Genomic DNA, 18,218 nt, shown 5'->3' with positions numbered 1-18,218 from the left:
TGTGATAAAGGCTGAAAGTGAACGCAGCGAAGACGTACTGGTATTGGATGCGAGAACACACACACCACACGCACACACGCACGCACACACACACGCGCACACGCACACACACACACCTTGTACTCTCTGATGTTCGCTCTGCTCGGCGCCCCTGTGGATTGAAAAACGCGCTGAATCCGTGCAGAATCAGATCAGGGGAGGAGCCGGAACTTGATGCAGCTTGCCACCGTCTCAAATGAGATTTTAAAGGGGACTGAAGCGATCACTAATTAATTAATCAAATAATTTTTAGGGGGGCTGGGCATAAGTTTAGGGGGGCTGAAGCCCCCCTAAAAAGGGCCTAGCGACGCCCCTGCCGTCTCTGTTTTCAATGCCTAAGGAAGATCCGATGGGATTGAAACGTTGCATTGTTTTCAAGTAAATAAATATCCTTTAGAAGCATAAACAGGGGGCAGAATACCTCTTCTACTATATTTGATACCATTGATTTTTTTTTTTTTTTTTTTGGATGTTGCACACCACTCTACTCTCTAATTTGAATAGGGGTGCCAATAAATATTTCATAATTAACATTGGAATGACACTGAACTGAAATAACATTTAACAACATGTGTATGTATTCTTTATTGAAGATGGATTCTATGTGGATAGCCTGTTGAAGGTGGCGTCTTCAAAGAAAGCTTAAAGGTTGGTAATGCTACAACTACAGTTGGATTGGATGGGTGTTCCTTTTTATATGACAAATTGACTTGATAGAGGCAAGAGTGCAGATAACATCAGTAAAACGTGTTATGTGCGTAATGCAAAAAAAACTGGTAAAACTACAAACTGTGTAGAGTAGAGTAATGAGTAATGGCTTATTTGTCAAACAATATGGAGTTAATGAAGTTAACTAAAGTTCGGGAACAAGGCCACGCCTCATCCCGTCCCCCGTCAGCTATTTATGCTAGACCAACCTTCTCTGAACTGTTGACTCAGTTTCTCGTTGGTCCCTCTCGCCATGGATCCCGAACTGCAGATCAACCCCTCCGACTCAGATGACGATCTTTTCAGGGGCAATTCCCCTCCACCCAGCCGGTCTTCTCACCAGTCCTCATCCAGCAAATCTTCTCACCGGTGCTCTCGCAGCCAATCTTCCCACCGGTCCTCACTCCTGCCATTCGAATCCCTCGGTCCCGCGACCACGAGCCTTCTCGCGCAGGTTCGCCATCTGGGATTTCTCCGGCCCGGGCTCGGCCACGCACCCGCTCTCCGCCGCCCTCGAGGGATTCTGCCAGCGATCGCCATGGATCTCTCGGGCACGGAAGTCGGCGCGACCACTCTCCGCCAACAGCATCGATCTTAGATCTTACCCCTACTGAATTTGCTTTAGGTTTTTCGATCTTCAGAGACATAATTTGTTCCGTTTATCCGGACCGAAGGTCTGCAATAATTTCAACGACCTTGGCTGTTCGCTCTCCAGCTGCAGACTACTCAGCGTTTGCTCCTTCTGTGGCGGCGCCCACGCCAGGAATTCCTGCCCCCACAGCCCAACCACCTTATCTCAATGACTACTAAAGTACCTCAGCACTCCGATTAAGGTTAAAGCCCTAACCTCCGCTTTATTAAACCACCCCGATAAAGAGTTTGTAGATTTTCTTACCAATGGCTTATTAAATGGTTTCCATCCAGGTTTAGATATCAGGCCAGACACTTCTCATATCTCCAACAATCTTCAGTCTGCTCTCTCAGAGCCAGACACTGTAGATGCACTAATAGCGAAGGAAGTTCAAGAAGGATTTATGATTGGTCCATTCAAAGAACCTCCTTTCTCTCCTTTTAGAATCAGTCCTATAGGAATCACCACCAGGAAATACTCTGGGGAAAAAAGAGATTAATCATCGACTTTTCTTCCCCTCATGGCTCATTTATTCCTAGCATTAATAGCATCATCCCTGCCCCAGATTTCTCTATGAAATATGCTACTATCGAACAAGCTATCTCTTTCATCCGCCAGGCAGGCCACAGCTCGTGGCTCTCAAAAGCTGATATCACCAATGCCTTTAAATTCATGCCCATTAATCCAGAATTCTGGCGTTTCTTTGGCGTATCCTGGAAAGGAGTGTATTATTTCGCTGTACGCCTGACCTCCAGCTGCAAAAGCAGCCCTAAGATTTTCGATTCTCTCTCTGAGGCCTTATGTTGGATCCTTATCAACAACCACAAGCTTCCCTATGTCCTTCTCTATCTCGATGACTTTCTCATCATTACACCTCCACACTCAGGTCTGTCTACTCTCATCAAAGTCTTTTCGGAGCTGGGCGTTCCCCTTTCAAAAGAGAAAACAATTGGGCCATGCACTTACATCGAGTTTTTAGGCATCACCCTAGACTCCACGTCCTTCCAAGCATCTCTGCCTCCAGAGAAAGTACAACGTATTTCCCTTCTGCTATGAAATTACCTTCTAGTAGATAGGTGCACGAAGCAGCAGCTTTTGGTCCTTCTCGGTCACCTCAACTATGCCATCAGAATAATTCCCCAAGGATAATCTTTTCTCTCCTGCCTTCTATCAAAAACACCTTCAATTCCTTCCCTCCATGACAAAGTCAATCTGGACGAAGGCTGTAAGATGGAGATACACATCTGGCAGAAATTGTTGTCTTCTTGGAATGGTATATCCTTCTTCTATAACGACTACATTACATAGACATACAGCTGTATACCGATGCAGCACCTTCCACCGGATTTGGGGGGTACTATGGCGGTCGTTGGTTCGCTTCCGAATGGCCTCCCGAGTTTAGCCATCTCTTTCAGCAATCAGTCTCGCCCTCATCCACTCTTCATGAAATTTATCCAGTCATTATTGCAGCCATCCTTTGGGGGCATGAATGGTCTAAACACACTATACTTATCCACTCTGACAACTCCGCAGTAGTTGAAATCATTAATAAAAGCAGATCTTGTTCCCCAGCCATCATGCTATTCGTCCGCAGACTGACTCTAATATCTGCTCAACACCAGTTCGTAATACGAGCCGCCCACATTCCGGGCTACCGCAATAACATAGCTGATTCTTTGTCTCGTCTTTCTTTTCAGAAGTTCAGAATCTTGGCTTCAGAGTCAGACATCCATCCCACGCCAGTCCCACCGTTTTCAGCTACAATCTTCCATTAAATCCCCACCTGGAAGACCTTTCACGTGCTTCGTGAGAAGCTATCCTTAACGGTCTCGCCCTTAGGACCCTCTCCACCTACCTAACCGGATGGAAGTGCTTTAAGGCTTACCACTCGTACTACCAACTTCCATTTCCTCTAATAGATGCTTGGTCAATCTGCAACTTTGTCTCGCACGCTCATTTAAATAAAAAAATCAGAACATCCACCATCAAGTCTTACTTATCAGGAATCAACTTCATCCACAAGCTTGCGTCCGGCGAGCAGTGCCACTCAATTTCCTGTTGCTTCCAGATATGCCAATAATTCATCTCCTCAAGAACCCCTCTTCCTTAACGAAAAGGGGAAAATGGCCACAAGATCTTGGTTTAACAAGCACTTTCAAAAGGTTCTCAGCGCCTCAGGCATATCTCCCGAACACTACTCAATACACTCCTTTCAGATCGGAGCAGCCACAACGGCCGCCAGTGCAGGCATCTCGGACGAAACCATAAGAATCATGGACCCCTGGTCATCGGAAGCATACCGTCTTTACATCCGCAACAGTCTCAACGATCTCTATCAAGCCCAAGCCCACATTAGTTCATTCAAACCTTTGGGGGTCTTCTAGTAACCTACCGCATTATCTACAGAGACAAAGCCCCCACTCTGAGTCTCCCTAACAAGGCACCCTGGTCAGCCAGTTCAGAAGGATCATAACTCCCTTTCTCATCCTATTTTCCCTATCCCAGACTTGATCCTAATAAAGTTATATCTGCATAGTTGTGGTGTGGCCTGTTGTTAGTGAAATGGAGTTAATGAAGTTAACTAAAGTTAGGGAACAAAGCCACGCCTCAACCAATCATCTCGTCCCCCATCAGCTATTTATGCTAGACCAACCTTCTCTGAACTGTTGACTCAGTTTCAAATCCCCCCCCACCCTTCCCCTTTTGACACATCCATTCATCCCTCTTCAACCCCCTCATTTCCTTACATCCCACACTGCATTACCCAGCTGTATCCAGGGGGGTCTTCTAGTAACCTATCGCATTATCTACAGAGACGAAGCCCCCACTCTGAGTCTCCCTAACAAAGCACCCTGGTCAGCCAGTTCAGAAGGATCATAACTCCCTTTCTCATCCTATTTTCCCTATCCCAGACTTGATACTAATAAAGTTTTATCTGCATAGTTGTGGTGTGGCCTGTTGTTAGTGAAATGATGTTGTTCACTTAAGCCTCATGGTTTTATAGAGGATCTTTGTCTACAGATATGTTGGTTTTTGATGTTCACAAAAAATTATGTGTTATGATTGCACAGGCACATTGTTTCAGTAGAGGAGCTGCAGAGGAGATGCTCTGCACCAGAGAAATTCTCTGGTCACCTCATGGTGACTTATTTGAGGAAGGCAAAGGGGAAAAAAAGGGAGCTTGTGAGGGAATTGAAAGAGGCAGGGGTGCATCTGAGTCCGTATGGCTCAAACACTACAATGTGCACCAAACTAGTTGAAGGTAACATATATGCAGTCAGAACTAGGTGATTTCTTAAAGGTGTTCATTCAAACAGATTCCCATATTATTGAATTAAGTGTCCCACCAAAGGTTGTAGAACTGCAAGTTTTAGAATGTCATCCATGATGGAGGCATATGTAGCCTAGGTGAATGAATGAGGCATAGGCAAACAAATTCCAATGGCCATACAGTTTAACAAAATGTAAACTGTTTAGTCACCAAAATATAAACGTTAGTAACATGTTAATGTCTCATTTACTCATTTGCTCATTTTATGTCACAGAGGAGTGCCAAGGTCTTGCTAAAGACCTAGGATATTTGACCAAGGAAATACCCTTCAAAATCATAGGCAAGCAGCTGGCCGAGCGAGGCTGCAGAAGAGAGGATCATGACTTGAGGTAAAATATGCATACAGATATCTTTTTCCTTCCACTTTTTAAGTCTTTCTCCTTCTGAATTGGCATAATATTGTTATGCTTTCGAATCTGAGTTGGGCCCTGCCCCTGTTTGCACAGAGCACATTCCTTGCTCATTTCTCAGGATCTGCTGTCCTACTGTGTTCTTGGCTGCTGTAGATGTTGATGCTGACGAGGAGATCCTCAGTCTTGCTGCGTCTGCCAAGTCATCCAGGTAGCTACATTAACAAAAGAGCATTTAGTCTGAGGATAACAGGCATTATTGTCTATAAAATTAAATATAGTATTGACCTTTTTAAATCACAGAAATTAATCATTTTTAATTCAATTCTCATTTAATTCCATTCATGCAGGACATGTAACAGAGCACAGTATTGTGAGCATAGCATTGGTCGTTTCAAGTATCTGAAAGATAACATTACCAAATAATATTTGGTAATGGCCTTACCAATAATATTTTTGAATAACACAACATTGCAAGTGAAGAAGTTGATCAACTCTTCTGTTTGCCTCTCCCCTTAGGAACTGGTATTTAAGCGCTAGAAAAAACCTAAAAGGGAAAAACAATAATATACTGTTATGAGTAATTCACAGATTGAGAAAACAATGCTCACTCAGTCTTGGGGAGCTAAGATTCTGATATTGGAAACTTTGGAAATGATAACTTAATATGTAAAAAAAAAAAGTTCCAAATGTGACCAGAAAAATTGTGTTCAGTGGCAGACTAGAAGAGAAATGTGCCATCTAGGGAACCAAATGTTCCCGATCATGAGTTACTTTTTGTTTTATATCATGCATTGTAATGTTTGAAAAAACATGATTATTAATCTTTGACTTACTCTCTGCCTTGTTGTTGGTGTCGCTGTTGTTGAGCTCAAATAGTCGTCCAAAATTGGGCCATAGTGCTGCATGTGGAAGCCAGTGCACCTTCAGGTATGTTGTCACTCGATTGCTGCCAAGCTGGGCATCAAGGTCATTGCACACGCTAGTGGAAACTGTCACAAAATCTTCCTCCTGAAATCAAACCATACCATATATTATGGTTGCCAGTTTAGAGTACCCAACAAAGACGAAACAAGGGTAAATAGCAGATATTGAGACACATACAATTTTATATATCTATTGTAGTTACCGTTATGCAAGCTTTCATTGAGGTCATGGCATGAATGACAACATGTCTTTTTTCAGGTGACAGGTTCCCACCATCTCTTGATGTAACCCAGCGATGTACAGCCTTTAATACACAATATATGGCACTTTAAATGAGGCTCCATTTTTTTTTCGGAAGCTACAGCAGGCATATGATATCAAAATTGTAAATCAATTTATTTACAACCAAACAGAATGTTCAAAGGACCTTCTTGTGCAGTACCTGGAGAACATGAAACCAACAGAGGAGAGCTTTGGTTTTGGGGAAAACTTCTCTTATGGCATTGAGCTCTTTTAAGTCTCTGTCGATCATAACTGACCTAGGAAAAATAAGTCCAGACTCCAGATAATAATATTGCAGAATACTGGAGTATCACAATTTCATCTAGGCAAATGTAGTAAGTTAAACATTGTTAAAGTTACAAAAGGTATTCAGTTATCTCTCAGTATTACAACTCCTTTGTGCTTGTATGGGTATTGGACTTTTGAAAAGAAGTGTTCTCACCTTGGGTAAAAGTTTGGATTTCTTGAACAAAGCATGTTCAAGCAAAGCTCAACTATTGCTGAGGATTCCTGGCTCATTATTAGGTACGCAAATGGCACTCCTCTTCCAGTTTGATTGACAAGTACAAGGGCATACAGTGCATACCCATATGATGTCAAACCTTTGTAGGATGCGTCCATAAAAACCATGGGGTGGGGGTTCTCTTGGAGTAGAGCCTTCTGTTGTGGTGTCTGGACAACAATAACCAGTGGCTGGTCTTTTGTCAAAGGTTGAAATTCAAATATTTTCTTTCAGTTCACCTGTCACCAGCTTTTCCACACTCACAGCATAATTAATGTCCGGCAAAGTGAAGATGCGGAGATGGCGTTTTACCAACCTTACATCTTCTGGAGTTAGGAAGAAACTTCTGTCATTCTTATCGGTGTAACCCCGACTACATGCCCAATCACAACATTTTATGACAATCTGTGATATGGATAAACCTTGTGTGAGCCATATTTCGACAAATCCTAACAATTCTGGATTAATTGCATTTTTCTTCCTCTCTTCAGGGTAGAGGTCTTCACAGTGCACCCGAGACCCGTCGACCCCGGACCCGACCCGGGACCCGTACGGGTTCGGGTCTATATTTTAAATCATCAGCTGGGTCCGGGTCGGGTCCGAATCTATTACCTCGGGTCCCGGGTCTGTTTAATACCCGTGTGATCGCCGATCGGAGTCATCGGACTCGAAGAACACCCGGCCGTGATTAAAGACTGCTTGTGTTTTTTGTAACTTGCAACTTGTAAAATTAGGAAAAGAAAAGAGTGAGCCAAAAAAAGTGATCTATCTCTCTCTCTCTCACTCAGAGACTCAGAGTTAATATACAAGTTCACAAACGGTATTAATGCTGGCAGGCTTGACACACTCATATTTAATATATTTCAAATCAGCAACACAATCTGAGGTGAACTGTCACATGAATGTTTTCCATTATGCTCAAATTGCGTTAAAGCATTTTAGGTTGATACAGCTAGCACGCATGTGCAGTCTCAAGCTCATTTCATGTTTCTATGGCAACCAGTGAGGGACACTTCGACTGCCAAACCGCGTTTTACATTTTCTCCCATTTTTATAATATTATAAATGAACCGTTTAATCTTAAAGTTTTAGTGGTTCAGATTCAGACTCGATGCAGAGCAGAGAGCACAGACAGAGATCAGATGATAGTAAATAAATAACGTCAGCGGCCATTGCATTGCACGAGCGATCGTTGTTATAGTTCAAAAGGGCAAACAGTGTAAGTTATTATGCGAATTAACTCGAGTCAGAATGTACATGTGCACAGTAGCATTTGTCATCCGTCACCGTGACATCAAGTGGACTTTTGAAGCTGAAATAATGAGTGGATTCAGCTTGGAATAACGAGAGGAATAACATGAATAACTTTCTTGTCGGAGGATTGTAATGCATCACAGGCAGTCAGGTACAAGGAAGAGAGACTACGGCTCTTTAAATTAGGTAAGACAAAAAGCTGTATTCTTCGCAACAGGTTTATTGACTTGTAATAGCAATTTAAGTTGGAATATGTGAACGTCGGGTCCAGTCGGGTCTGTGTCTTCCCGGCGGGTTCGGGTCCAGATTTCAAATAACGAGTTCGGGTCGGGTCCGGGTAGACATTTCTCGGATCTACACGGGTCCGGGTCCAGCTTTTGAAATATTAGACGGGTCCGGGTCGGTGTAGTACATTACGGGTCTCTGTCGGGTTCGGGCATGAATTTTTGGACCCGTGAAGACCTCTACTTCAGGGTTTGACAAATCATGTCCTGTGTCCGTTAATTGCTGCCGAACTACTACTGCTGTGAAACCGGTCTCCTCTATAAATTTAAACGACACATAGGCTTCACAGGAATTGGCCCTTGTTTCACATGCCTTACCTATGCTTTTCAATTCAATTCAATTCAATTCAATTCAAGTTTATTTGTATAGCGCTTTTTACAAAATAAATCGTTACAAAGCAACTTTACAGAAAATTATGTTTCTACAATATTTAGTAGTAGCTAGTAGTTTGTGCACATTTGACAGGATTTTAGAAAAAATAATAATAATAATACAAGACGTAGTCAGCTAGACGATGAACTATCAATATTATTAAGTTATTATATGATTCAGTCACACATTTAGCAATAATTGTTAGTTCTGTTTGTTGATTCAAGGTTAGCATCATCTGGGGTCCTCTGAGGGTCAGCATCATCTCTTCTCAGGTGTTCTGGATCCAGACTGGAGCTTGTTTAAATCCTAGTTACCACGGGATGTAAATCCCGTGGCGAAACATAGAAACAAAATACAGACATCATTAGCATAGCTGCTGATCCAACAAAGTAAAATTAGTTTAACCCAAGCTAATGAATAAAAATGCAACTTTGAACAGATGCAACTACACTCACAATTAAAAAGAAACATTATTCGAATGCTTGGCGAAAGAGATGTGTTTTTAATCTAGATTTAAACAGAGAGAGTGTGTCTTTACCCCGAACATTATCAGGAAGGCTATTCCAGAGTTTGGGAGCCAAATGTGAGAAAGCTCTACCTCCTTTAGTGGACTTTGCTATCCTAGGAACGACCAAAAGTCCAGCGTTTTGTGACCTTAGGGTGCGTGATGGATTGTAACGTGGTAGAAGGCTAGTTAGGTACGCAGGAGCTAAACCATTTAGGGCCTTATAGGTAAGTAATGATAATTTGTAACTGATACGGAACTTAATAGGTAGCCAGTGCAGAGACTGTAAAATTGGGGTAATATGATCATATTTTCTTGACCTCATAAGGACTCTAGCTGCTGCATTTTGGACGACCTGTAGCTTGTTTATTGAAGAAGCAGGACAACCACCTAGAAGTGCATTACAATAGTCCAGTCTAGAGGTCATGAATGCATGAACTAGCTTTTCTGCATCAGAAACAGATAACATGTTTCGTAGCTTGGCAATGTTTCTAAGATGGAAGAATGCAGTTTTTGTAACATTGGAAATATGATTTTCAAAAGACAAATTGCTGTCTAATATAACACCCAGATTTCTGACTGTAGAGGAAGTAACAGTACATCCGTCTAGTTGCAGATTGTAATCTACAAGATTCTGTGTAGTGTTTTTTGGTCCAATAATTAATATCTCTTATCCGAATTTAATTGGAGAAAATTGTGTGTCATCCAATCTTTTACATTTTTAACACACTCTGTTAGCTTAGATAATTGGGAAGTTTCATCTGGTCTCGTTGAGATATATAGCTGAGTATCATCAGCATAACAGTGGAAGCTAATTCCGTATTTTCTAATAATATTACCAAGGGGCAACATATATATTGAAAATAGAAGGGGACCTAGGACGGATCCTTGTGGCACTCCATATTTTACTGATGATAAATGAGATGACTCCCCATTTAAGTAAACAAAATGGTAGCGATCGGACAGGTAGGATCTAAACCATCTTAGAGCCTGCCCTTGAATACCTGTATAGTTTTGTAATCGATCTATGAGTATGTCATGATCTATGGTGTCGAACGCAGCACTAAGATCAAGTAAGACTAGAAATGATATGCAGCCTTGGTCTGACGCAAGGAGCAGGTCATTTGTAATTTTAACAAGTGCAGTTTCTGTGCTATGGTGGGGCCTAAAACCTGACTGAAATTCTTCATACATATCATTTTTATGCAGGAAGGTGCTCAATTGAGCAGACACAACTTTCTCTAAAATTTTAGACATAAATGGAAGATTTGAAATAGGCCTATAATTTGCCAGTACACTAGGATCTAGTTTTGGTTTCTTAATAAGAGGCTTGATAACCGCCAGCTTGAATGGTTTTGGGACGTGTCCTAAAGTTAACGACGAGTTTATGATATTGAGAAGTGTTTCTTCTGCTACAGGTAACAGCTCTTTCAGTAATTTAGTGGGTACAGGATCTAATAAACATGTTGTTGGTTTAGATACAGTGATAAGTTTATTTAGCTCTTCCTGTCCTATGGTGTAAAGCGCTGCAGTTTATCTTTGGGTGCGATGGATGAAACTGAAGTGTTAGACACTGTAGAATCTACATTCGCTATTGTATTTCTAATGTTATCTATTTTATCAGTGAAGAAATTCATAAAGTCATTACTATTTAACGTTGGTGGAATATTTGAATCAGGTGGCATCTGGTAATTTGTTAACTTAGCCACTGTGCTAAATAAAAACCTAGGATTGTTTTGGTTATTTTCAATGAGTTTGTGTATATGCTCTGCCCTAGCAGTTTTTAGAGCCTGTCTATAGCTGGACATACTGTTTTTCCATGCAATTCTAAAAACTTCTAAGTTAGTTTTTCTCCATTTGCGTTCAAGACTACGAGTTAATTTCTTGAGAGAGTGAGTATTACTGTTATACCATGGTACAGTACGTTTTTCTCTAACTTTTTTCAATTTGATTGGGGCAACAGCTTCTAATGTATTAGAGAAAATAGTGTCCATGTTGTCAGTAATTTCGTCTAATTCGTGTGTATTTTTGGGTACAATTAGCAGTTGAGATAGATCAGGCAGGTTATTTGCGAATCTTTCTTTGGTGGCTGGAACAATAGTTCTGCCCAGACGGTAACGCTGAGACATATAGTTAATATCAGTTATACGCAGCATGCACGATACAAGGAAATGGTCTGTAATATCATCACTTTGAGGTACAATATCTATAGCAGTAAGATCGATTCCATGCGATATAATTAAATCTAGTGTATGATTAAAACGATGAGTGGGCCCGGTGACATTTTGCTTGACTCCAAAGGAGTTTATTAGGTCAGTAAACGCAAGTCCTAATGTATCATTTGCATTATCAACGTGAATATTAAAATCTCCCATGATTAGCGCCTTATCAACTGTAACTAGAAGGTCTGAGAGGAAATCTGCAAATTCTTTCAGGAATTCTGTATACGGCCCTGGTGGTCTATACACAGTAGCCAGAGCAAGAGATACATTAGATTTCTTTTGCATGTCTGACAGAGTAACATTTAGCAGAAGTATTTCAAAAGAGTTAAACCTGTATCCTGTTTTCTGGGTAACATTGAGAATATCACTATATATTGTTGCAACACCTCCGCCACGACCAGTCTGACGGGGCTCATGCTTATAACAGTAGTTTGGTGGAGTAGACTCATTTAGACCAAAATAGTCATTTGGTTTTAGCCAGGTTTCAGTCAAGCAGAGTAAATCAAAACTATTATCTGTGATAATTTCATTTACAATAACTGCTTTTGGTGCGAGTGATCTAATATTTATGAGCCCAAACTTTAAAAATTGTTTTTGTTCATTTACTTTACATTTTTCTGGTTTAATTACGATAAGATTTTTTCTAGATCCTACATTATATTTATATTTTGACCTCACTATTCGGGGAACAGACACAGTCTTAATAGGTTTTACAGCGCAAGTACCTTTAGCATTTAAGCGGTTAGAACAAAACTCATCATAATGGTTATTTGAGAATTGTCTTACTAGTCACATGGAGCGAAGTGTCCTGGAGATGTTGTCAGAGAGAAGCTCCGCTCCAATTCTGCTGGGGTGTAATCCATCAGCGCGAAACAGTCTAGGACGCTCCCAGAAAAGATTCCAGTTATTAACAAATAGCAGTTTCTGTTCTTTACACCATGACAACAACCATTCATTTAAAGCAAAAAGTCTACTGAACCTTTCGTGTCCTCGTCGATACGTGGGCAGTGGTCCTGACCGTTCGTCGCCGCGGGCGTCGTGCTGCGAACCGTCTCGATCAGGCTCCTGAAGTCCCTCTTCAGCGTCTCCGTCTGCCGCAGCGTGGTGTCGTTAACCCCGGCGTGAAGTACGACCGCTCTGGGGCTCTCGTCGTCCTTCAGGATCGCGGGTATCTGCGCAGAAACATCGAGAACACGAGCACCAGGCAAACAATGAGTGTGCACTTTACCTTCGGCTAACGTAGCACTTACGTGTCGGACGATGGAGTCTCCGATGATCACAGCGTCGCGTCCTGTCTCGCGGAGGGGAGCGAAGCGGTTCTGGATGGAGAGCTCGAAGGCAGGAGGGGGAGAAGTAGTCGCCCGGGACCCGGCTCGCGTCCTCCGCTGTGGATGCACCCAGGGTCCGCGGTGTCCCGGCGTCGCAGTGAAGGACATCTGGGAAGATCGCGTCCTGGGTGCACCGGGCCTGCGCAGAGAAACACACGGAGTAGACGTGGTGGGACTGTTAACAGCACGCTGTATACTTACCCCGGACTTGTGAGCGTCGGCCCGGGATGATTCCAGCGCGGCTCTCCGCTCTCTCAGCTTGGCCTGCCTCTGTTCCAGGTCGCGAATCTGCTTCCCCACGGCCTCGAGCTCGAGCTGCACAGAGTGGAGACATTCATCCGCCATTAAAGCAAGTAACAGTGAGTACAGCAGTGGTAATGTGTGAGAATAGAGTATTAGCAATGTAAGCGCAGTTAGCAGCAAACACGCTTGCTGATGCTAACTGGCTAAAAGCTAATAGCGGACCCGGGAGATCAAAATAAAACTAGTGATAGCGAGGCGCTCTGATTGTTTTTGTTGTAGAATACAATAGAGGATATATTCACGCGTTATATAAACGGAAACAATGATGTATAAAATTGATTTTTAAGTTAAAAATAGTCAATGAAAAGAATATAGTGACGGAGCTCAAACGCAGTACAGCCGTCAACAGCAAACAGCAAACAGGAAGTGTCCTGTTGCCTCTTTCACAGGCATGTAAATAATAATTTTTGCTGCTCTGTTTTGCAGCCAAGAAAAAGGTCTTTGTTTTCTTCTGTAGTTCTTCTACATAGTTCTCCATAAACTCCATTTTCTTGTTCCCATGAACAATTTTGATATCTGTGGATACACTGGAATTTTTTTCTATTCTCAGTTTCCTTCGGATGCCCTCGATCCATAGATGCTCCATAATCTGCAGTTGATATAAACAAAACAGCTTTAAGAAAACAATAATTTTACAAAACACTTCAGAAATAGACACAGCATACCTGAATGTTACTAGATTAGAAGAAAACTAGTTGTATGTTTGCAAATTTCAGTACTACAGAGAAAGTAGCATATGAAGTTTCCTGAGATTTGTGTTATTACATTTAGATACTACATTTAGATAAGGTGCTCTAAGAGCAGTATTAGAATGTATATTCAATTCAATTCAATTCAAGTTTATTTGTATAGCGCTTTTTACAAAACAAATCGTTACAAAGCAACTTTACAGAAAATTATGTTTCTACAATATTTAGTAGTAGCTAGTAGTTTGTGCACATTTGACAGGATTTTAGAAAAAATAAAAATAATAATAATAATAATACAAGACGTAGTCAGCTAGACGATGAAGTATCAATATTATTAATTAAGTTATTATATGATTCAGTCACACATTTAGCAATAATCTGAGGTCCTCTGAGGGTCAGCATCATCTCTTCTCAGGTGTTCTGGATCCAGACTGGAGCTTGTGTAAATCCTAGTTACCACGGGATGTAAATCCCGTGGTGAAACATAGAAACAAAATACAGACATCATAAGCATAGCTGCTGATCCAACAAAGTAAAATTAGTTTAACCCAAGCTAATGAATAAAAATGCACCTTTGATCAGATGCAACTACACTCACAATGAAAAAGATACATTATTCGAATGCTTGGCGAAAGAGATGCGTTTTTAATCTAGATTTAAACAGAGAGAACCCCGAACATTATCAGGAAGGCTATTCCAGAGTTTGGGAGACAAATGTGAGAAAGCTCTACCTCCTTTAGTGGACTTTGCTATCCTAGGAACGACCAAAAGTCCAGCGTTTTGTGACCTTAGGGTGCGTGATGGGTTGTAACGTGGTAGAAGGCTAGTTAGGTACGCTGGAGCTAAACCATTTAGGGCCTTATAGGTAAGTAATGATAATTTGTAAATGATACGGAACTTAATAGGTAGCCAGTGCAGAGACTGTAAAATTGGGGTAATATGATCATATTTTCTTGACCTCGTAAGGACTCTACATTTGGACTACCTGTAGCTTGTTTATTGACGAAGCAGGACAACCAACTAGCAGTGCATTACAATAGTCCAGTCTAGAGGTCATGAATGCATGAACTAGCTTTTCTGCATCAGAAACAGATAACATGTTTCGTAGCTTGGCAATGTTTCTAAGATGGAAGAATGCTGTTTTTGTAACATTGGAAATATGATTTTCAAAAGACAAATTGCTGTCTAATATAACACCCAGATTTCTGACTGTAGAGGAAGTAACAGTACATCCGTCTAGTTGCAGATTGTAATCTACAAGATTATGTGTAGTGTTTTTTGGTCCAATAATTAGTATCTCTGTCTTATCCGAATTTAATTGGAGAAAATTATTTGTCATCCAATCTTTTACATTTTTAACACACTCTGTTAGCTTAGATAATTGAGAAGTTTCATCTGATCTCTTTGAGATATATAGCTGAGTATCATCAGCATAACAGTGGAAGCTAATTCCGTATTTTCTAATAATATTACCAAGGGGCAACATGTATATTGAAAATAGAAGGGGACCTAGGATGGATCCTTGTGGCACTCCATATTTTACTGATGATAAATGAGATGACTCCCCATTTAAGTAAACAAAATGGTAGCGATCGGACAGGTAGGATCTAAACCATCTTAGAGCCTGCCCTTGAATACCTGTATAGTTTTGTAATCGATCTATGAGTATGTCTATGGTGTCGAACGCAGCACTAAGATCAAGTAAGACTAGAAATGAGATGCAGCCTTGGTCTGACGCAAGGAGCAGATCATTTGTAATTTTAACAAGTGCAGTTTCTGTGCTATGGTGTGGCCTAAAACCTGACTGAAATTCTTCATACAGATAATTTTTATGCAGGAAGGTGCTCAATTGAGCAGACACAACTTTTTCAAAAATTTTAGACATAAATGGAAGATTTGAAATAGGCCTATAATTTGCCAGTACACTAGGATCTAGTTTTGATTTCTTAATAAGAGGCTTGATAACCGCCAGCTTGAATGGTTTTGGGACGTGTCCTAAAGATAACGACGAGTTTATGATATTGAGAAGCGGTTCTTCGACTACAGGTAACAGCTCTTTCAGTAATTTAGTGGGTACAGGATCTAATAAACATGTTGTTGGTTTAGATACAGTGATAAGTTTATTTAGCTCTTCCTGTCCTATGGTTGTAAAGCACTGCAGTTTATCTTTGGGTGCGATGGATGAAACTGAAGTGTTAGATGCTTTAGAATCTACATTCGCTATTGTATTTCTAATGTTATCTATTTTATCAGTGAAGAAATTCATAAAGTCATTACTATTTAACGTTGGTGGAATATTTGAATCAGGTGGCGTCTGGTAATTTGTTAACTTACCCACTGTGCTAAATAAAAACCTTGGATTGTTTTGGTTATTTTCAATGAGTTTGTGTATATGCTCTGCACTAGCAGTTTTTAGAGCCTGTCTATAGCTGGACATACTGTTTTTCCATGCAATTCTAAAAACTTCTCAGTTAGTTTTTCTCTGCTCTGTATATGAGTAGGGATGCAGTAGTATAAGAAAGTGTGCAACTAATGCCCATAGAGCAGCCAATTAATGTTGGATGTAAATCTAATACGGTGCCCTGAGAGCAGTACTAGAATGCTTTGAGCGAAAATGTCCTTAGAGCAGTCAATTCATGTTTCATGCAGATACTACAAGGTGTCCTGAGAACAGTATTAAAATGTGAGTAATGATGCAGAAAAATGTCCTTAGAGCAGCCAATTGTAGATCGAATGTCATAAGGTGCCCTCAGAGCAGTATTAGTATATCTGCAACAAAAATGCGTTAGGATCAGCAAATAAATGTTGCATGGAGATATGGTAAGGTGCCCTTAGAACAGCATTAGAATATATGCAACAAACATGCGCTAGGAGCAGCAAATAAATGTTGCATGGAGATATGGTAAGGTGCCCTGAGGGCAGTATTAGAATTTATACTGCAGAAATACCCTTAGAGCAGCCAATTGTAGATCTAATGTCATAAGGTGCCCTCAAAACAGCATTATAATATCTGCAACAAAAATGTGCTAAGAGCAGCAAATGACTGCATGGAGATACGGTAAGGTGCCCTGAGAGCAGCATTAAAATATCTGCAACAAAAATGCGCTTAGAGCAGTAAATTATTGCATGGAGATACGATAAGGTGCCCTGGGAGCAGCAATAGAATATTTGCAACATTAATGCGCTAAGAGCAGCAAATGAATGTTGCATGGAGATACGGTAAGGTGCCCTCAGAGCAGCATTAGAATATCTGCAACAAAAATGCGCTGAGAGCAGCAAATGATTGCACGGAGATAGGGCAAGGTGCCCTGAGAGCAGCATTAAAATATCTGCAACAAAGACGCGCTGAGAGCAGCAAATGAGATACGGTAAAGTGCCCTCAGAGCAGCATTAGAATATCTGCAACAAACAGGCGCTAAGAGCAGCAAATGATTGCACGGAGATACAGTAGGGTGCCCTCAGAGCAGCATTAGAATATCTGCAAAATAAATGCGCTGAGAGCAACAAATGAAGGTTGCATGGAGACACGGTAAGGTGCCCTGAGAGCAGCATTAGAATATCTGCAACAAAAATGCACTAAGAGCAGCAAATGAATGTTGCATGGAGATACAGTAAGGTGCCCTGAGTGCAGTATTAGGAATTATGCTGCAAAAATACCCTTAGAGCTGCCAATTGTAGATCTAATTTAATAAGGTGCCCTCAGAGCAGCATTAGAATATCTGCAACAAAAATGCGCTAAGAGCAGCAAATGACTGCATGGAGATACGGTAAGGTGCCCTGAGAGCAGCATTAAAATAACTGCAACAAAGACGCTCTGAGAGCAGCAAATGATTGCATGGGGATATGGTAAGGTGCCCTGAGAGCACCATTAGAATATCTGCAACATAAAAGCGCTAAGAGCAGCAAATGATTGCATGGAGTTACGGTAAGGTGCCCTCAGAGCAGCATTAGAATATCTGAAACAAAACGCGCTGAGAGCAGCAAATGATTGCATGGAGATATGGTAAGGTGCCCGCAGAGCAGCATTAGAATATCTGCAACAAAAATGCGCTAAGAGCAGCAAATGATTGTAGGAGATACGGTAACGAGCCCTCAGAGCAGCATTAGAATATCTGCAGCAAATTATTGCATGGAGATACAGTAAGGTGCCCTGAGAGCAGCAATAGAATATTTGCAACAAACGCGCTAAGAGCAGCAAATGAATGTTACATGGAAATACGGTAAGTTGCCCTGAGAGCAGCATTAGAATATCTGCAACAAAAACGCGCTGAGAGCAGCAAATGATTGCATGGAGTTACAGTAAGGTGCCCTGAGGGTTGTATTAGAATATCTGCAACAAAAATGCACTTAGAGCAGCAAATGATTGCATGGAGTTACAGTAAGGTGCCCTCAGGGCAGCATTAAAATATCTGTAACATTAAAGCGCCAAGAGCAGCAAATGACTGCATGGAGATACGGTAAGGTGCCCTGAGAGCAGCATTAAAATATCT

At 41.3% G+C, this 18,218-nt stretch overlaps 1 pseudogene; it reads left to right on the top strand.

Annotated features, from left to right (window-relative positions):
* Positions 1 to 1,546: 1,546 nt before the first annotated feature.
* LOC113038089 (uncharacterized) lies at positions 1,547 to 5,015 on the top strand (annotated as a pseudogene).
* The last annotated feature ends 13,203 nt before the right edge of the window (positions 5,016 to 18,218 follow it).

This window comes from Carassius auratus, chromosome 21, assembly GCF_003368295.1.
Source record: "Carassius auratus strain Wakin chromosome 21, ASM336829v1, whole genome shotgun sequence".
Taxonomy (NCBI): domain Eukaryota; kingdom Metazoa; phylum Chordata; class Actinopteri; order Cypriniformes; family Cyprinidae; genus Carassius; species Carassius auratus.
Note: the sequence above shows the minus strand (reverse complement) of the source record. Positions and strands in the feature narration are given on the sequence as shown.